This window comes from Pteropus vampyrus, unplaced genomic scaffold (genome assembly GCF_000151845.1).
Source record: "Pteropus vampyrus isolate Shadow unplaced genomic scaffold, Pvam_2.0 Scaffold257, whole genome shotgun sequence".
Lineage (NCBI taxonomy): Eukaryota > Metazoa > Chordata > Mammalia > Chiroptera > Pteropodidae > Pteropus > Pteropus vampyrus.
In genome coordinates, this window is record NW_011889038.1 from 344,760 (window position 1) to 349,369 (window position 4,610).

Here is a 4,610-nt window from a genome sequence, read left to right on the forward strand (position 1 = left end):
CCCGACCTATGGATGTTGCTCTCTTTTTTTTTTTAAAGAACTGGATGTCTGAAGGCAGGGTGTCTCCTCCTATACACTCGCCACGTGCACCTGGGGCATGGTCCGTGTCTCCACCTGGGGTGCGAACCCAGGACCTTCTGCGTGTAAAGCAGACATGCTAACTGCTACACTATGGAGCCACCCCAGGGGCTATTATCTTGATAGCAAGGGTTCGTTTACTGAGCCCTTACAGTGTGCTTTACACCAATGTTCTCATTTAATCCTCACAAGCCCTGGAAGGTACTATTATTATCTTCAGCTACGGATGAGAAAACTGAGCTCAAAGCGTTCACCAGCTTGTCCAAGGCCATCCACCTGGTGGGCGGCATGGTTAAGAATCAAATTCAGGGTCATTAATTCTAAAGCTCATGTACTTAATCACCACATTATATTACTTTATTCATTCTCCTTCCGTCACTCAGTTTGGCAAACCTTTGCTTCCTCAACAACTACAGGAGGAAGACTTTCCGCTAGGTTCAAGCTTAGGCAAGAAGAATCCTGGGAGGAAACAAGACTCGGTGAGTGCCTGTGAAATCAGCATCGGCCACTGCAGTTCCGGCTCTCAGACTCGGTCTGGGGAAATGTCAATCTTCCACGGACTCCTGAGTTCCTGTGGCACAACCATGCAAGAATCCCATGCTCTGTGGGCTGGTAAGAAGGACCCCAAATTCTTCATTCTGCTGCCTCGGTGCTTAACGTCTCTTGACCTTGGAGGTCATTTTATCAGTATGCAAAGCCATATTCGTGAACACCTGGAGAACGAGAAAAGCGGTGACATGTGACATTTTTTTCGGCACTGCACGCTCTCTGCCCATTTGTCCTAACCCTTTTTTCCTTTTCTTTAGGTAAACTGATAGTTTCGCACAGGGCACAGATATCGTCACCAGATGACCCAAAATCAAAACTTCCTTTCCGATTCAAAGAGGTCACTCCAGAAACAAGAGGTGCCAACTTCTCTTAGCTGGGACCTCCTGCAGGCCACTCCAGGCGGGCAGCACCACTGCTGGGTGGCGTCAGAACGCCGCCGATCTCCATTCCTTAAACTGGGAACACAGTGTGGTCCTGGAGGCTCCCTACTGCTGGGTGTTTTCCACTGAGTCCAAACAGAGGATGATTCTAGTCTCAGGGTTCACACACACCACCAACGAAGGCCAGAACGCAGCTGGAACTCAACAAATATCATCTTGCAATTTTCTTTACTAGGGTAAACCAGGCTTGAATTATTGGAGACATTTATGACTTGATCACAGCCGCAAAGCGGACACAATGGTGGTTCCTGTCATGGAAGTCTAGCCACAGAAAAGATTACAATGCAAAGTTACATTGCCATAAACTTCTTTTGAATTAGGTAAAGTAGGTAAACCAATATGTCTGGATATTTATTTACTGACCATAAAGATGAAATGACCTAGACTGGCAACCATAAAAACCCTCGGAGGTTAAGAAAATTGAAAGGGATTTTTGGAAGTAGGTTTCAGAAAAAACTGGCTAACACTTTGGATGACTATTTCATAAACTGAGGGACAGAGAGCCTCACTACATGGCGGCCAACTCAACTCAGGTACGGGTCTGCATGCGAACTGCCTCTGTTCTCCAGAATTCTCCTGAGTTACAGCCCTTTTAAAGCTGTCATTCTAGGAAGCACAAGAATCCCCCACATAATGTGCAAGTTGGCTAAAGCGCTATTATATGCATAAATCACTTTTTATTTGCATCTGAAAGGCATCAATTACCTCATAGTACAATATGTAATTAATAAGTAAATGTGCTAATCTCCTTATCCTTAGATAAATATTGTATTACTGCAAGAACAAAAGTTGTGATTTTAACGAGCCACATTTCGACATAAAACATGTGAATAGAAGAGTCTATTGCTACGTAACTGTGTCCCTTATATAACATCCTACGCGATGTCGAGGTAAGAAACGTCCAAACCTGTAGAGAATTTTTATGAGTTTACGTGAACCAAACCGATGATGACTGCTTGGAAGCAAAATCTCAACAGAGAAAACGCTTCGGAGAATGGCAGTTTAGCGGCTTATTTTATATGTCAAGAATCAAAGGAGGTGACGTTAGGGGGGCTAACATGAAATCCACTGGTAATAGATTGGGTGGGCGGTAAAAAGCCAAACAGGAGAAATCTCTGGGATTGGATAAAAAGGCAAATAAAGACACATTTTTTCCATTAGTGGGTAGAGGACAGTTAGTTAACATTTACAGCACGTAGAGATGTTTTCCATTGGAAGACAAGATAACGGTGAGGTTCCTGGATCTCAGGCTCTGGTGCAGGCTGTTGTGCCCTGAGGGGTCTGGAAGTGATTATTCTTGACATTTCAAAGGTATGTTATCTTAGAGGCAAAAATACAATAGATAGGCTCACTTAAGGTAAAGACTGATCTTTGTAAAGGAATGTACAGGCCTAGGACCCACTACCTGCTGGGACTTGCTTTTAGTTAGTAATTATGATGTTCAGAGCATCCTGTGTGGTTACTTCTGGACTGAGTCCGTAAGGCCTGCCATGCAGGCCTCCCCTGAGCTTGTCAGGTTTACTATGTGACCCCTTTTGGGTGGAAAATATTAATAGCAAATTAACTAATAATTATACTTTGATATTTCAAAGCAAAAACTTACCAATTTACGAGGCACTAGAAAACAGTTTGAGATGAATGAGCTTCACACAGACAGAAGCAAATGTGAAGATTCACAAGATATTCGTCAGAAGGGAACTCAGAAATGTCTGGGATAATGTTTCTCTCAATGAAGAAAAAGAAAGGTCCCTTCTTATGGTAACTAGTTGAGCGCCTATTCTGTACTAAGGATGGTGAGGCAAGGGGTAGAGCTGGAACGTGGAACAGGGTGAAAGGTGGCTAGAAAGGTTTAGGTGGGAAGGATTTATAGGAGTCACCATGGAGTGTGGAAAAGTTGACCTAGGACAGCCAGAAGAGATGAAGGGCCGCTTGTGACTCAGCACCAAAAATCTGCGGAGTCCCCAACGAGCATGCAGTGTCCAAAAGTCATGCGGAATGGGTCGCTGGGCTGGAAGTGAGACCTGCCCCAGCTCTGCCACTCACTGGATGGCTTTAGCAAGCTACGTATCATCCTGAAGGGTCTGTATTATAAGCTCTCCTTCTGTTGATGAAAACAAAAACCCAGAAGACCACGCCACTATAGATCTCCCTTTTTGCAACATACCATTAGTCAACACTCTCCAACTAGTTAACGCACAGTTCACCTAATTCCATCCAATCACGAAGGGGCTGTGAAAGGTATACAACACCTAACATAGTTCCCTGGCTGGGTGTTTCTTTTCACATCTATCTCAGAAAAAGAACAAACACCTGGCAACATTTATGTTTTGGATTTCTTGTCTTAGGGGAAGGAAACAATAGCAGGGAATAAATCTGACTATCTTAAATGTGTGTGGGGGGTGTGTGTGTCTTTTTTTTTTAACCCTTACGCATTCAATCTCGTCTCTAGATAAGGGGTCCATGGATAGGATTTCAGGGAGGGCTTATAAACACCCTGAAATTGGCAAACTGGTTTTCCACAAACTTTCTTTGCATCTTCAAGTATATCCAAAAACACCCCTCTGTCAAATGTTAAGAACCAGAGCTCCAAGAATATTCCTCTTCTGAAACAAGTTTAATAATTAGTGAATCATCGATCGGTCTCATAGTGTCTAATGGTTAATATTCTCTCCGTTAGGCAAGGAGGGTCGGGCAAAACTGAGCTGCTTTTTATGTACCTCCTGTTTGAAATGCTATACCGTAAAATATAGAATAAAAGCACAAGAACACACATTCCGACACAGGACACATACATTAGCTCCGCAGTTCAAAAACGCGTTTGCAAACTTCTTCGTCGACCCTAAGCAGCTGCGCAATTTGGGTCAAGTTACTTCCGGAGAGCTGCCGCCACGAAGACACATACAAGCTGTCGAGTGAATGGGGCCGTTTTTCCTCCTCCACGACCGAGGCCATCCCTCCTGGCTCCGCAATCCCGGGCCTTCCCGACCACTCAGCCGCCAGGCACGTCGCGGGCGATCACAGCCGGGCCCTCGGGGACGCGGTGGCGTCGCCGCGCACCCGACGTTACGCTATCCCTATTGCACTCACGTTTCCGGGACCGCACGCGGCCTGTCTCTCCTCGGCCCGGCGGCACCCCACACGCAACGGCAAGCGCCTCGGACACGCTCACTGAATGACCGTGCTCGCGAGCGCCTCGCAAAAGCCGGCCGCGCGCGAATGCCTCAAAAGCAAACAGCAGCCGCCACGTGACCGGCGCCTGCAAACTCCGGCGCCGGCTTCCCGGCTGAGTCCGGCGCGCGCATGCGTGAGGCTGGGGCGCAGGCCCCGGCGACGGTTTTTTTCCGAGCAGCCGGGCGCATGCGCGGCGTGACGCCCCACTGCCCGCGAGAGATGGTGCCGCCGAGCCGGGCCCCGGCGCGCTTGCGCAGTAGCTGGACGCGGGCGTTTCTTTCCTCCCTTTTTTTTTTCGAATTGGTTTCGAGGGGGTAGATTCGAGTTACAAAATGGCGGTCCGGAGCGTGTTCGGCGCTGTTCGTACGGCAG

General features: G+C 47.2%; 1 long non-coding RNA gene across 1 annotated transcript; it reads right to left on the bottom strand.

Annotated features, from left to right (window-relative positions):
• Positions 1-417: 417 nt before the first annotated feature.
• On the bottom strand, positions 418-4,604 carry LOC111729350. Its single transcript, XR_002776204.1, has 2 exons — positions 3,860-4,604; positions 418-791 (listed from the first exon to the last, which is right to left on the bottom strand). It is a non-coding gene; the product is annotated as an uncharacterized LOC111729350 (long non-coding RNA).
• Between the last annotated feature and the right edge of the window lie 6 nt (positions 4,605-4,610).